This window comes from Hemitrygon akajei, chromosome 8 (assembly GCF_048418815.1).
Source record: "Hemitrygon akajei chromosome 8, sHemAka1.3, whole genome shotgun sequence".
NCBI lineage: Eukaryota > Metazoa > Chordata > Chondrichthyes > Myliobatiformes > Dasyatidae > Hemitrygon > Hemitrygon akajei.
The window spans coordinates 100,916,127-100,933,549 of NC_133131.1; the positions used below are offsets into that span (position 1 = coordinate 100,916,127).

General features: G+C 40.2%; 1 protein-coding gene across 1 annotated transcript in view; it reads right to left on the minus strand.

Moving 5' to 3' along the window:
- The window catches only part of stx17 (syntaxin 17), a 110,081-nt gene that overhangs the window by 28,114 nt on the left and 64,544 nt on the right, over positions 1-17,423 (minus strand). The window lies entirely within an intron of this gene.

Sequence of the window (17,423 nt, forward strand, 5' to 3'; positions counted from 1 at the left end):
CTGATGGGAGTAGAACACACAGTCCATGAGAAGTGTAGGTGGTACCCTGCATGATGTTACTGGCCATTTTCCAGCACCTTTCTGTATGCATGCCCTTGATGGTGAGTAGGCTGCTACCAGTAATGCATTGGGCAGTTTTGACTACCTGTTGTAAAGTCTTCCTGTCAGCTACATTGCAGTTTCCGTAACAAGTAGTGATGCTGCTGGTCAGAATGCCCTCAACTGCGGATCTATAGAATGACGTGAGTATGGATATGCAAAGTCCAGCTCAGAAAGTAGAAGTATTGGTGAGCTTTCTTGACTGTGGTGGGTGTATTCTGGGACCATGAGAAGTTGTGTGTGATGTGCACTCCCAGGAGTTTGAAACTGCTTGCAGTGTGTGTGTGTGGTGCAAGTGCTCCTGAAGTTAATAGCCATCTATTTTGTCTTTTCAAATCTTTTTATTATTATTATTCTTATATTATTCAAAAATAACACAAGTACATTGAAGTAACAACACTTATAATGCCTCAAGGAAAAAAAAATTATCTTAAAGATTGAAAATTTTGTGAATAAAAAAACCCTACTAAGCAAAAAAAGTAGGGGGAAAAATGTCTTGTTGACATTAAGGAAGAGGTTATTTGAAAGGTGCCAGGCCTCAAACTCTGAAAATGTGTAATTACAGTGCATATTGAATTCATTGACAACCAGCACAATATCCTCCAGTTTATTAAAAGAAAACTTCAGCTGAGTCTGACAAACATAAAAATAAGGTATTGGAATTATCTGATGTAAACATCCACTTTCATTTATCCATTATTAACATTTGTTGTGTATTTAATATTTCAGTAATATTATAAATATATTTAGAATTATTTGTTGTTTACATAGTTCATTATGGGTTATATGTAACATCACCACATCATACGTGTGCGTCAGTACTGAAGTAAAAAAACGAAACAAAACATACACAAGTTACCCCAGTTCTCCTGTGTTTTTCTTTCAATTAGTTTCCGGAGTTTCAAGACATAACAGTGGTGACAAGGAAGTTTTAAACAAACTCAAGAAGGCTACCAACCTGTTAAAGTGCAGCAAGACATTCCAGTTAAAAAATAAAAAACAAATAAATAAAATTTGCAACACGTTCTCCAGAAGGGAAGAGATGGTCATGTCAAAAAAGGCAAAAAATAGTCAAAATTCATGGGTTCATAAACAATAAGTACCAGGCGATAATCATTATTCACTTTTTAAAAAAGAGCAGAAAAGGCTGACTACATTGGGAAGATAGACACATTACACAATGGGTAATGGCTGATGAAGCAAATATAATAGCAATGAGAAATAAGTGCTAGTTCTACCAAGTATAACAGGTGGGAAAGCACACAGTTAGCTTAGAAGTCTGACTGCTCCAAACAAAGCAGCCAAAATGAGCTTTGCTGATATTGTAAAAGTAATGCAGGAACATTTAGAATCAGAATCATTGTAGGTTGCAGAATGCTTTGGGTTTCATAAGCAGAATCAAAAGAAAGGGGAGTCCATTTCAGCATACGTGGCTGAATAGAAGAGATTGTCCCAGCATTGTCAGTTCAGTGATGTGCTTAATGATGCATTGAGCAATCATTTAGTTAGTGGATTCTTATAAGAAAGAATTTTAAAATAGCTCCTAACTGAAGTACAACTTACATTTAAAATTGCATGGAAACAGCAGAGATGCAACTGAGTTGCAGTCAGGAATGAAAGTGACTGTGAACAAAATTGCAATGTCTAAACAGAAACCTGCCTAGCTGAACAAACTGTGTTACTGTTGTGGCAGTGGCTCACATACACCAGACCAAAGCAGGTTTAATGGCAAACGTTTGCAGAAAATACAACAAAATATGACACATATAAAGAGCATGTCCAACAGACAAAAATAAATGGACTGCACAGGGAAGAGAAAAAGGTAAGTCAAGTTGCTGTTTCAAAAGGAGCACTCATCTGCATGCTGTTGTTGAAATATCTGATAATGATGAGAGTGACACAGGACAGACTAGCCTTTAAATTTCAAGTGTGAAAACTAACAAGAGACGAACAATATGCCTTACACCAAAAGTGAACAAAAAATTAATTAAAATGAACTGGCTCAGATGTTTCTGTCATTCCACAAAATGAGTTTGAACAGCATGTCAAAGATACTAAACAGACACCTGCAGATATCCAACTAAGAATTTATAAAGCAGAAAAGATAAGTCTTGTGAGAATGACATTGGTAACAGTGAAATACAACAACCAACAAGCCATATTGGGCTTGTATGTGGTAAAAACAGGAGGGCTAGCATTGTGGAGACGTGATTGGCTGAGTCAACTACAACTTGATTAGGGATCCAAACACCATCCCTTGTCATTGCATGCCACATCCCTTGCAACAGAGTCAACTGGAAGTGAATTAAGAAAGGTAGTGGGTGGCTTTGGAAAACTCAAACATATCAAGGGTAAAATAGTGTTAAATGAAAATGCCACACCCAAGTGTCACATAGCCTGCCTGGTCAGTTATACCACCCATGATAAAGTTGCCAGTGAACTAGATCACATGGAGATTGAAGGAATTCTTTCCAAGGTTGAGTGGAGCCCATGTGCAACGCCAGTGGTCCCAGTAACCAAGAAGAATGGGTCTGTCAGGATCTGCAGTGATTATCAGGTCACCATCAACTGAGTATTGAAAGTAGATCAATATCCTCTGCCAAAGTTAGAGGACATCTTTGCAAACCTTTCTGGACAGAAACACTTCAGCAAAGTGCACTTAGATGAGGCCTACCTACTGATGAAGATGGTAGAAGAGTCCAAAGTTTTTCTCACCATAAACACTCACAAAGGGCTCGCTCGCTACAACAGCTTATTTTTGGAGTCATATCTGCACCTGCGCTCTGGCAGAAAGCCATAGATTAAGTGCTATAAAGCTGTCCAGGCACACAGTGCTACCTGAATGACATCATTCCTCACAAACATCCCTCAGAAACTGATTGGAAAGCTGAGCCTACTGGGCCTGAACACCTCCCTCTGCAACTGGATCCTAGACTTCCTGACTGGGAGACCTCAGTCAGTCCGGATCGGGAGCAGTATCTCCAACACCATCATGCTGAGCATGGGGGCTCCCCAGGGTTGTGTGCTCAGTCCACTGCTGTTCACTCTGCTGAACCATGACTGTGCTGCAACACACAGCTTGAACCATATCATCAAGTTCACCGATGACACGACCATGGTGTGTCTCATCAGCAAGAATGACGAGTCAGCTTACAGAGAGGAGGTGCAGCGGCTAACGGACTGGTGCAGAGCCAACAACCTGTCTCTGAATGTGAAGAAAACAAAAGAGATGGTTGTTGACTTCAGGAGCGCATAGAGCGACCACTCCCCGCTGAACATCCACGGCTCCTTGGTAGAGATCGTAAGGAGCACCAAATTTCTTGGTGTTCACCTGACGGAGAATCTCACCTGGTCCCTCAACACCAGCTCCATAGCAAAGAAAGCCCAGCAGCGTCTCTACTTTTTGCGAAGGCTGAGGAAAGTCCATCTCCCACCCCCCCATCCTCATCACATTCTACAGGGGTTGTATTGAGAGCATCCTGAGCAGCTGCATCACTGCCTGGTTCGGAAATTGCACCATCTCGGATTGCAAGACCCTACAGCGGATAGTGAGGTCAGCTGAGAAGATCATTGGGGTCTCTCTTCCTGCCATCACCGATATTTACACTACACGCTGCATCCACAAAGGAAACAGCATTATGAAGGACCCCATGCACCCCTCATACAATCTCTTCTCCCTGCTGCCATCTGGGAAAAGGCTCCAAAGCATTCGGGCTTTCACAACCAGACTATGTAACAATTTCTTCCCCCAAGCTATCAGACTCCTCAATACCCGAAGCCTGGACTGACACCTTGCCCTACTGTCCTGTTTATTATTTATTGTAATGCCTGCACTGTTTTGTGCACTTTATGCAGCCCAGTGTAGGTCTGTAGTCTAGTGTAGCTTTCTCTATGTTTTTTTATTATTACGTAGTTCAGTCTAGTTTTTTGTACTGTGTCATGTAAACACCATGGTCCTGAAAAACGTTGTCTCATTTTTACTATGCACTGTACCAGCAGTTATGGTCGAAATGACAATAAAAGTTGACTTGACTTGACTTGATCATTGTTACCAGTAAGGATGACAAGGAACATCTCCAAAATCTTGAGACAGTGTTAAATGATTATGGTCTCAGAGCACAATGCAACAAGTGTGATTTCTTTACACCAAGCACCACTTACTATGGTCTCACCACTGATGCACGCGGAATACACAAGAGTGCTGGGAAAATTCAAGCAGTGGTGGATGCCCCAAGGCCAAAGGAAGTGTCACAGTTATGGTCGTTTTTAGGATTTGTCAATTACTGTTGTTCCTGCCAAACCTGGCTACTATGCTCGGCCCTTTGAATTTATTACTACAGATCAGGAAGAAATGGCAATGGACAAAGCAGTGTGAGGTGGCTTTCAAAAAGATAAAAGAAATGGTGATGCCAGACATTGTACACACATATTTTGATCCACATCATCCAATGAAGCTTACCTGTGACACCTCACCTTATGGTACAGGTGCACTCATGTCACATTATGAGTTACGAAAGTGGATGCCCCATAGTCTTTGCATCATGTTCTCTTACTGCTGCAGAAAAAAATTATGCACCAATTGATAGAGAGGTCTTGTGTCTGGTTTTGGGTGTAAAATGTTTTGACCAATATATGTATGGGAGAGAGTTTACCCTCATTACTGATCATCAACCACTAGTGTCTATTTTCAATCCATAGAAGTGTATTCCACCATCAACAGCAACAACAGATGTAAAATGGCTCTTGTTTCTTGGACAAGACTGAATCCAAGACAATGACATATCACAGAAATGCTGATGGATTGTTCCATTTACCCTTGGAAAAGGAAACGCCTGAAAAATTTACAAAAGAAGACACTCCTCTGGACGTATTCACCTTAATGCAAATTGAAAGTCTCCCTACTATGGCAGAGATAATCAAAAGGGAAACAAAAAAAACCCCATGCTCTCTCAAGTCTACATGGCCACCAAAATGGCTGAAATATGCAGCAGAAATCCCAGTTCCCCCATTTTTACTGGCGCCAGAATGAAGTTGCTCTTGATGGAGATTGCCTTATGTTGGGATTGAGAATTGTCATGTCCATTCAAGCTGAGAGCTAAAGTGTTGAAGGAGCTATATTCTGGTCATCTTTTTGTAGTCAAAATGAAAGCATTAGTTTGAAGCTTTGTCTGGTGGCCTGGGATAGATCAACAGATTGAACAGCTTCGCATTCACTGTTTGGGATGCCAACATGTCCAGAAGAAAGATGTCCAGAGCTGACAGAGTAACTTCCTGCAGTCCCACGGTCAACTCCTACAAGCACCATGGAAGAGGCCCCAGAACCTGAGATTGTTTCACAGCCGCAAGTCTCCCCTGCCAAGCAGAGTAAATCCCTTGTCAGAAAATAAGTTAACCCGTGAGAGTTAGAAATCATCTACGGTGAAGAAACCTTTAGGCCTGAATGAGACAGCTTAAAAATTACTATGCTGTGGGTGTCTATGTAGTGGTCGTATTATATAGTATACAGCAGGGGTGTCAAACTCATTTTAGGTCACGGGCCGGATTGAGCAAAATGCAGCTTCATGCGGGCCGGATCAGTCGGACGCGTGCGAACGCAGCTTTCGTTGTCTCCGTTTTTTCAGCCTGCTCTCATGTGTCTCAGTCTCTGCTATAACTACAAAGTGTTTCACTTTACAAATTCCATTTCTTATGAAGAAGACTGCCGAATAAACACTAAAAACCCTGAAAACCTGGTACCTGAATAAACTCAGCATTAGCCATATTATACGCCATAGGCGCTTCGATTACTGGGGCCAGCTTTAATAGTAATTAGATATTATCTCGCAGGCCAAAGATAATTCCACCGCGGGCCGCATTTGGCCCGCGGGCCTTGAGTTTGACATATATGGTATACAGTGTTGAGATGCATTCTATAATGAGTTGGAGTTTATAGCTAAGAAGTAAGGAGTGTTTTGTATTTAATAGTTCAGTAATATTTCAGTAATATTGTAAATATCTTATGTATTAAGCATTCTTTGTTGTCTACATAATTCATTACACGTTATATACAGCGGCATGCAAAAGTTTGGGCACCCGTGGTCAAAATTTCTGTTACTGTGAATAGCTAAGCGAGTAAAAGATGGCCTGATTTCCAAAAGGCATAAAGTTAAAGATGACACATTTCTTTATTATTTAAGCAAGATTACTTTTTTATTTCCATCTTTTACAGTTTCAAAATAACAAAAAAAGAAAAGGGCCCGAAGCAAAACTTTGAGAACCCAGCATGGTCTGTACTTAGTAACACCCCCTCTGGCAAGTATCATAGCTTGTGAATGCTTTCTGTAGCCAGCTAAGAGTCTTTCAATTCTTGTTTGGGGGATTTTCACCCATTCTTCCTTGCAAAAGGCTTCCAGTTCTGTAAGAACCTTGGGCCATCTTGCATGCACTGCTCGTTTGAGGGCTATCCACAGATTTTTGATGATGTTTAGGTCAGGGGACTGTGAGGGCCGTGGCAAAACCTTCAGCTTGCACTTCTTGAGGTAGTCCATTGTGGATTTTGAGATGTGTTTAGGATCATTACCCTGTTGTACAAGCCACCCTCTTTTCATCTTCAGCTTTTTTACAGACAGTGTAATGCTTGCTTCCAGAATTAGCTGGTATTTAATTGAATTAATTCTTCCCTCTACCAGTGAAATGTTCCCTGTGCCACTGGCTGCAACAGAAGCCCAAAGCATGATCGATCCACCCCTGTGCTTAACAGTTGGAGAGGTGTTCTTTTCATGAAATTCTGCACTCTTTTTTCTCCAAACATACCTTTGCTCATTGTGGCCAAAAAGTTCTATTTTAACTAAGTCCACAGGAGTTGTTTCCAAAATGCATCAAGTTTGTTTAGATGTTCCTTTGCAAGCTTCTGACTCTGAATTTTGTAGTGAGGACACTGGAAAGGTTTTCTTCTGATAACTCTTCTATGAAGGTCATATTTGTGCAGGTGTTGCTGCACAGTAGAACAGTGCACCACCACTGCAGAGTCTGCTAAATCTTCCTGAAGGTCTTTTGCAGTCAATCGGAGGTTTTGATTTGCCTTTCTAGCAATCCTACAAGCAGTTCTCTCGGAAAGTTTTCTTGGTCTTCCAGACCTCAACTTGACCTCCACCGTTCCTGTTAACTGCCATTTCTTAATTACATTACAAACTGAGGAAACGGCTACCTGAAAACGCTTTGCTATCTTCTTAGAGCCTTCTCCTGCTTTGTGGACATCATTTATTATAATTTTCAGAGTGCTAGGCAGCTGCTTAGAGGAGTTCATGGCTGCCGATTGTTGGGACAAGGTTTGAGGAGTCAGGGTATTTATAAAGCTTTGAAATTTGTATCACCTGGCCCTTCCTATCGATGACTGTAAACAAGCCATTGCCCTAACAAACTAATTAAGGCCTGAGACTTTGGTAAAAGTTATCTGAGAGCTCAAATCTCTTGGGGTGCCCAAACTTTTGCATGGTGCTCCTTTCCTTTTTTCCCCCACTCTAAAATTGTACAAAACAAAAATAATACACTAATCTTGCTTAAAATGTTGAAAAGAATGTTTCATCTTTAACTTTATGACTTTTGGAGATCAGTTCATCTTCTACTTGCTTAACTATTCACAGTAACAGAAATTTTGACCAGGGGTGCCCAAACTTTTGCATGCCACTGTGTAAAAGTATGTGAATGGCATATGTCATTACGACACTGCATCATATGTGTGCGTGATTACTAAAGTAAAGAAACAAAACTAAGCATACACGAGTTATCCCCAGCTCTCCCGTATTTTTCTTTCAATTAGTTTTTGGAGTTACAAACCATAACAACATTGATTAGCCTCTACCAATGAAATTTCTTTTAAATTATTATTAGTTTAGAACAACCCAACTACCCTAATATAACTCTAAAGCTTGAAAGTAGAACACCAATCCAGCACATTCCAATTACTACCAAAATGAAACTAGTTCATCACTCCCAAAGTGCTCCAGCAAAAGTTCACTGATCATCCTGATTTTTATTTTACATATGGACTTCACACTTTCATATTTATGGTTAAATGGTAAAATATGCATTAATTTAAGAAATTAGATTGTTTGAAACATAATTGTTTCTCTACAGAACTGATCCAAGCTCAGTCATCTGCAAAAATAGTTGGGTGTATAAAGGGAGGACGGAAGGATAAATACTGGGCCCTGGTGGAGGACTTTGTCAAATGGTGCAAGCTGAATCATCGGATGCTCAACATTATTAAGACAAAGGAGATGGTGATGAACTTCAGGAAGACTAAGCTTGCATTGCTCCCTGTTACTATTGATGGTGAAAACGTGCATGTGGTGAGGACCTACAAGTACCTGGGTGACAGACTTGAGTGGATCAGCAACACAGAGGCTGTGTACAAGAAGGACCAGAATTGCCTCTACTTCCCGAGGAGACTGAGGTCCTTTGGAGTATGCATGCCTCTCCTTCACATATTCTACAAGTTTGTTGTCGCTAGTACAATCTTATATGCTGTGGTGTGCTGAGGCAATGGCATCAACACAGGTGAGGCCAACAAACTCAGTAAAACTGATTAGAAAGGCTGGCTCCATTATAGGAGTCAATCTGGACAAACTGGAGGCTGTGGTAGAACAAAGGACCCTACAGAAAATCTTGGCAGTTCTGGACAATGTTTCTCACCCTCTGCATACCACCTTGGCTGAACGGACGATCACTTTTTAAGATAACTGCGGTGCTCCAAAGAGCACTACATGAGGTCATTCTTACCCTTGTCTATTAGGCTCTATAATGAGTCAATCCATAGCCAGAGAAATGATGACCCCTCCTGTTAGACTGTTTGTTGCAACTTATTTTTTATTCTTTCTGCTTCTCTTTTAATATTTGTGTATCTGTGCACTTTTAATGCTACTGTGACAATGTAATTTCCTTTGGGATCAGTAATCTATCGATCTAAGATTGATTTGAATTGATTGAACAACGTTCCTCCAGAATGGTATCACAAAAGCACACAACAAAACAGACTACACCAGAAAATCCACATAACGTTTGGCAATGCCCAAATCCAGAGTCTGGAGAGGCTGCTGCGTATTAATATCGTGCTGCCATCTTAGCACATTCCCCGGAAAGGAGCTCCAAACCCACCAGACAAAACAAGACTACCCAGACACACCAAGTCAGGAGACCAACTTTACCTCCCAACAAACCAAAAACTAAAGCTACAAGACCTACACAAAACCACATAGTTACAACATATAGTTACAACAGTGCAAACAATACCATAATTGATTTAAAAAAAACAAACCATGGGCACTGTAAAAATAGTCCAAAGATGTTAAAAGACTATAAGTTTGAAAGAAACCACCACACAGTTTCCACAAGTCCTCAGGGTCCCGATAGACTCGTCATCCCACGCAGGCAGCAGAAGGGAGTACCCCCGCTATGGACTTCCACAGCACTGTCAGACTCAGCCTCGCAGACATAGCACACAATGAAAGCGCCGCTGGACCCAGCCTCGCAGACGCAGCACACAGTGAAATCGCCCCAACCGCAGCAGACTCCAACTCACCATCCTCTGCTGAGTGCACTACGACGCCCCCGCCACCAGCCACACGACCCCGAGGACTAGGGGCCTGTTCTTCCCAGCAGACACCTGGACCTCACAACAGCAGCAGCAACGAAGTCCTTCCTGGAGATTTCCAGATATTCCTCCGTGCTCCCGCATCCGTTTTTCATCAGATTAGGATTGTGCACGGCACCCCGCTTGACAAATAACAGATATCAACTCCGGAGAGGCCACTGCAAACTGCGTCGTGCCACCATCTTGAAGTGGTGATGCAAAAATGAGGCAACAGTTTCTATGACATGTTTACATTGACAGCTTCACAATAAATGTGGACATATTTGCATTTTTAGTGTTGCAAACCATGATCAGACAAATTATTCTGTAAACTGCACGTATGGACAGAAAGAAAATATCTCATTAAGTATTTTGCTAATGTAAATACATTTTTATTGTTATTTTAATTTTTGGTTCTGGTTCACCAGTATCCAAAATGCATTAATTTCTGTGTGAGAAACTGAGGGATTCAGACAAGTATTATAATAATGCTTCACCTTTTTCAGATTAAAAATTCTAATTACGTAAGATAATTAAATTCTGGTTACTATATACACCAATGTATCCAAAGCACAAGGAAGAGAAATCACCTTTTGAGAAAGAAGATTAGTTAAATTAAAAGACTGCCAGGAAAATGAATGGTTTGCAGATCTGGAAGTGGAATATTATTAGATAGTCTCAAGTTGTCAGGTTTAAAAAAAAGCTTCCCTTCCTTCCCCATTCCCTCTTCTTCTATTCCCCACTCTGGCTCCTTACCTCTTCTCATCTACCAACCATCTCCCTCTGGTTCTCTCCTCCTTCCCTTTCTCCTATGGTCCACTCTCCTCTCCTATCAGATTCCTTCCTCTGCAGCCCTTGAACTTTCCCACCCACCAGGCTTCACTTATTACCTTCTAGCTATTCTTTTCCCCTCCCCTTACCTTTTTTATTCTGGTAACTGAAGAAGGATCTTGATCTGAAATGTTGATTGTTTATTAACTTCCATAGGTGCTGCCTGATCTGTTGAGTTTCTCTAGTATTTTGTGTGTGTTGCTTTCAAAAGCAATGTCTTTTACACAAACTCATATTATTCCACGAAAGTTCTTAAAAATATGAAAAATTCAGCATTAAGGATGAGTGGTTGTAGTTATATCAAAAGTTCAAAATCTTTACAATTGTTTATAAAGAAAAGTGGAAAATGGAAATGGAGAAATTCATACAATATTGCCAATTTGAAACAATGAGGTGGATAAATCCCTTGGGCAATGAGATGTTTCACAGACTGATATGCGACAGAAAAGGCAGAGATTGCAAAAGCCCATGGGAGCAGGTCAGACGACTGGTAGAGAAGAGAGCTGATACCTTTATGCAAGGAGGGTTACATGGATAATCATAAGCCACTGATTCAAACATTGGTGATAAGGAAACAATTGGTTCTGAGGGATGGTTTAAATGGCAGTGGTTAATCAGAGATGTTTGGCACTATCCTATGGCTGATCCTGTCTAATGTAGAGTATCATGACCTCAGTAGATGTCTCTCAGGCCTTTGATAAGGTTCTACATGGAAGACTGGTTCAAAAGGTCAGAGCACATGTAATCCAAGACAAGTTGGCTCAATAATGGAGGTTGATGCTACTTTGTGATTGGAAATTTGTGACCAGTTGCATACCTTTACTAACAATTTTATATGTATATAGAAGGTATGGTTATGAAATTTGCAGAAGACACAAAAATTTGTGGTGTTATTGATAGCAATGAGGGTAGTTGTAGGCTAAGATATTGATCAGTTGGTAAGGCCGGCAGAGCAATAGAAAAAGGAAGTTTAATCCAGATAACCAAGAGGTGATAGGCTTTCATGGATTTAAAACACAAGGGAAATTCTCATGCCAGTGCAAAATGAATGACACTTTACCTTGAAACTGTGCCACCTTAGTTCTAGATCTTTCAGCTATAAGGAAGAGCATCTTAACCATCTGTCTTGTCTATTCTTGTCAGAACACTGTACCTATTATTCTTCTAAACTCTGGTAAGAAAAGACCAATTCTACTCTATCATCCCAGGAATTAATCTAGTGAATCTATGCTGGACTGACTTTAAGGTATATATATTCTTTTTTTTGGTATGGAATACATACTCCACCACCCACCCCCCACCCCCAACAATAAGATTTACTTGCTCTAGGTGAAAATCCTAGACAATTTCCACATTAAACATTAACAAGTCTTGATCCAGAGAGTCTTCAAATAAGCATGAAAAATCCTCTTCAAATGCAGTGATGCATGTTAATTTAAAGCTATCCATAAAAGTTAATGCTTTAAATCATACTCACAATCCTCGTCCAAGACCTTCTCACTGTTGATAGAGATCGACAGTTTCAATGTTAGTGACAAAAGCGACATAGCTTTGTCACTGCTAATGTATTTGTTAATCTATACTTCAATTACTCTCAGCACAGCCTTTGTTTTAATCAGACTTTTAAAATCCTTTATCTTTATCACCATCTTCTTGAGCAATCGCCCAGGATAAAAGGTCATTTGCTTCCACTCTGAGTTAATGATGGAGAGCTGCACATAAAATAGGAGGTGCCTGGTGGGAAAGGGGGTGGGGGCAATGGGTAGTTTGAAAATTGATGCCCCCCTTCCACTATTTACTTCTAAGTGCCACCAAAACATAGGCTTGAGATCTCAGTGCCATCCTGGTGCCCCTTCTTGACTTTGTGCCAGGACACTCATGTGCTGATGGTGATGTTGCATTTTCTCAAGGAGGCTTTGAGAATATGCTTAAATCTTTTCCTCTGGTTATTGGTAATTTCTGATAAAAGCTCTGAGTGTGACGTTGAGCACATGAATGATATGGCCTAACCAAATGAAGCAACTGGGTGCATTTAGGGCATTATTGCTATTGATGCTGGCTTCTGAGAGGATGTTGACATTGGTTTGCTTATGGATTTAGAGAAATCTACAGATATAGGCTGGTGCTACACTGTTGGTGCCTTGAAGTAACAGTGCAGACTGTCTAAATCTTTGAAGCAAACAAAACAGTAGATATCAGCTTCTCAGTAGACTAAGAAGTTTATGACAGGTTGGAGGCCCTCATCTATAAACATCCTTCTTCAGTTTTCTTCAGCTGCACAAAGACTGTGCTGAGACACAGAAGATAAGAAGTTCTGTCTTTGCTAAGAAGATTTTCCAATAACTATACCCATCATATACATGTACCTTGCTTCTGGAGTGGAAAAAACATGGTTCCAACATTTTCTGATCTGTCCCTTAAAAGAGCTGCACTCCAATAGGAACCTTACTAGAAGTGAGGAGCAGCACTGCAGTGAGGAAGATTTTAAAGGAGTGTTGGGCGATGTCTCAGCATTATTTGATACTGGTCCTCACTGAGGTTGGCTCTTTTATGCACATTGATTAAAACCATGGCTTGTGTGCCAACTGAAAGCAGACATAGCTTGTGCAATTGAATCCAGGATTTCTTCATTTGTAGATGCCAGTCAGTTCGAATTGGCTAAAACATCTTCCCCACAGTCACCATCAGCACAGGAGCACCACAGGGACGTGTACTTAGCCCCCTGCTCTACTTGCTTTACACCTATGACCGTGTGACTAAGTAGAGCTCCAAAGCCATATACAAGTTTGCTGGTGATACCTCTGTTGTGAGTTGTATCAAAGGTGGTGAGGGAGATTGAAAACTTGGCTGAGTGGTGTAATAACAACTGCTCACTCAATGTAGTAAGAGCAAAGGACTGATTGTAGACTTCAGCAGAGGGAAACCAGAGGTCCATGAGCCAGTAATCATCAGAAGATCTGAGGTGGAGAGGGTCAGTAACTTTAAATTCGTGGGTATCACCATTTCAGAAGAACTGTCCCAGACTCATCATATAAATATGATTGCAAAGAAAGCATGACAGCTCCTCTACTTCCTCAGGAGTCTGCATAAGTTTGGCATGTCATTGAAAACCATGGCAAACTTCTATAGATCTGTGGTGGACAGTGTACTGATCGGTATGATATGGGAACAGAATCAGTATCAGGTTTATTATCACTGGCATGTGTCATGAAACTTGTTAGCTTAGCAGCAGCAGTTCAACGCAATACATAATATAGAAGAAAAAAACAAAATAAAATAATAACCTATGTAATTAATAACAGTATACATATATTGAATAGATTAAAAATCATGCAAATAACAGAATATATATTAAAAAAGTGAGGTAGGGTTCAATGTCCATTTAAGAGTTGGATAGCAGAGGGGAAGAAGCTGTCCTGAATCACTGATTGTGTGCCTTCAGGCTTCTGTATCTCCTACCTGATGTTAACAGTGAGAAAAGGGCATGCCCTGGGTGCTGGAGGGATGGTGTGTTTTTGATGATGTGCTGTGTTTGACTTAAGCCAAAAATAACATTTAATCTGATGGCCAAAAAACTCAATTTTGGTTTCATCAGACCGTAGAAACCTCTTCCAGCTGACTTCAGTGTCACTCACCTGCCTTCTGGCAAATTCTAGGTAAGTATCATGTGAGTTGTTTTGCCAACTTTCTCTTTACCACTTTCCCATAAAGCTGCAACTAGTAAATCACCTGGGCAACAGTTGTAGGTGCAGTCTCTCCCATCTCAGCTATTGAAGGCTGTAACTCCTCCGGAGTTGTCAAAGATCTCTTGGTAGCCTCCCACAGTAGACCCCTTCTTGCACGGTCACTCAGTTTTTGATGAAGGCCTGCTCCAGGCAGATTTACAGCTGTGCAATATTCTTTACATTTCTTGATGATTGACTTAACTCTACTCCAAGGGACATTCAGAGGCTTGAAAATTTTGATTTGTGCTTTTCACTAACCTTTTCACGGAGTTGCCTGAAGTGTTCTTTTATCTTCATGGTATAGTTTTTGCCAGGATACTGACTCACCAGCAGTTGGACCTTCCAGATACAGGTGTAATTTTACAATAAATCAATTGAAACACTTTGACTACACACGTGAACTCCATTTAACTAATTATGTGACTTCAAAACCAATTGGCTGCACCAGTGATGATTAGGTGTGTCATATTAAAGGAGATGAATATTTATGTAATCAATTATTTTGAGTTTTATATTTGTAACTAATTTAGATCACTTTGGAGAGATTTGTTTTCACTTTGACACGAAAGGGTTTTATTTTCTGTTGATCAGTGTCAAAAAAAGCCAAATCAGATCCACTGTGATTCAACGTTGTAAAATAATTAAAACATGAAAACTTCCGAGGGGGATGAACACTTTTTATAGGCACTGCACGTGAAACGTTGCAGTGTCTATCATCAAAGATCCTCACTATTTAGGCCATGCTCTTTTCTCTCAATGCTGCCATCAGGTAGAAGGTATAAGCGCCTCGGGACTCACACCACCAGGTTCAAGAATAGTTTCTACCCTTTAACCATCAGGCTCTTGAACAAAAGCGGATAACTACACTCATTTAAGAACTCCGTTATATTGTTATTTCATGTTCATTATTTATTGTTATTTATTTATATCTGCATCTGCAGAATTTGTTTACAATTTATAGTTACTATTCTATAGATTTGCTAAGTATGCCTGCAGTAAAAAAAACCTTAGGGTTGTATGTGGTGCTATGTATGTACACTGATAATGAACTTTGAACAAAGTAGAAACAAATCTCTGTGGGCAGCAAAATTTGAGGAGGAAGATCTACAGTCTCTCTATATTGATGAAGTTAAAGGCTTTTTGAGGTTAAGAAAGGTCAGATAAACCAGCTGTTGCTGCACCTGCATTTCACTTAGAATTGTCTTGCAGTAAAGATCATGGCCACAGATCTCTAGGTGAACAGAATCCATGGAGAGGGACTAAGCACACGGCCTTAAGGTGCACCTATGTTGGTAATCAGTGAGGAGGAAATGTTACCAAGCTCACTGACTGAGGTCTGACAATTAGGAAGTAGAGTACTAATTGCAGAGGCTCAGTTCTTGAAGCTCGATGATAAAATTGGATGAGATGATTGTGTTAAACGCCGAGCTGCAGTCGATGAACAACAGTCTGATATGAGTTTCTGTTGTCCAGATGGTCCAGAGCAGAGTGAAGAACCAGAGAAATCGCACCTGCTGCTTACTTATTATGGAGAAGGCAAACTGGAGTGAATCTCAGTCACCTCTAAGGCAGGAGTTGATGCATGCCACAACCAACCTCTCAAACCACTTCATTACAGTTGATGTTAATGCCACCAGACAGTAGTTTCTGAGATAGGTCTGAGATAGATTTTTTTGGCTCTCTTTTTGTACTACTTATTTAATTTATTTTTTAAACATACATATATTGCTTACTGTAATTTATAGTTTTTTATGTATTGCACTGTACTGCTGCCATAATACAACAAATTTCATGATAATACTGTATGCTAGCGATGCTAAACTTGATTCTAATTCTGATCACTCTCCTCAGTGCTGTAAGTCCAGTACACTAAAGGCCTTTTTGAAGCAGGTGGGAACCTCAGACTGCAGAATCAAGAGGCTGAATACTCCAACCAGTTGGTCCACACATCTTTAAAACTTGGCCAAGTATGCCATCTGGACCAGATGGCTTTTGTGCATTCACACTCTTAAAGGATGTCACAGGTTGTCCTCAGAGACTGAAATTACAGGGTCATCTGGAGATGTGGGGACTCATGTGGATGTTGGAAGCAACTGAAAAGGACCTATCAAAGATGCCTGTTAAGGCAAAAAAAAACAAAAAACAGGGAGGCCAAGCTCCAATATGTTTCCCTTCTTGCAAATGGTAATGATAACACAGTAAGTGAGGTACCCAGCATATTCATCTTTTTCAGATGTGAGCAATGAGGTTGTGGCTTTACAAACTAAGTTCTTCCCTGCCAAGTTTTAGCTGGGATAACATCTGCCCACAAAGCCTGGATATTCTTTAGTTAGTACATGGCACTTTCAGCTTTTTATCAGTAAGGAGTGGTGGTATATTGCTATTTCATGGCATCCAAAGGTTTTCAGCATTGTTTTGCTATAAAGGTAAGTTGTCCAGTGTTACAGCTCAGGAGCCTGTCTTAGCTACGTTGGAAACTCTGGAGATTAAATTATATGCTCTACAATGAAAAAACAACTTTCAATATGTTTTGGGACAAAGCTATCTTTTAAATTAAGATTATTTTAAAAGTCATATTTTATATATTCAGAACCCCTACCTGGCAAATGGTTTTGCCAAGTAAAACAATTACAGTTAATTGGGACACATCAGAACCAGGATATTTTGGCTCCATTAAGTGGCTGCCCCAATTAGCCAAAGTTTCATGGAAACAGTTAAAGAGGTATAAAAAAAAGACAAAATGAGTAAAAAAAAGTACTTAAATGAAATGCAGAACAAATTAGAAAACTACCAATACTAATACAGTATTAAAAAACTGTGTATTAGTTCCTAATACTTATCAACGGAGGAATTCATGTCTATTGTGTTCTTTTGACTGTAAGTGAACAAAATCAGTGCAGACAACTAATGCAGATAATGCATCCTCCAAATCTTCATCTTCATTGTAACATTCAAGATGATTGTTGATACTTTCAAATTCTCCATAGTTTCTAATTTGTTGAAGTAATGAAATCATTTCATTTACACTCCCGGCCGTTTCTGGCATCACCAAGCCTGAATGTTTGAAACCACAGTGAGGAAATCAGTTCCAAATTATATGACTGTTTATTTCTCACCAACTATCAGTGACAAAATTCTCTGCTTTTTAAACACAAACA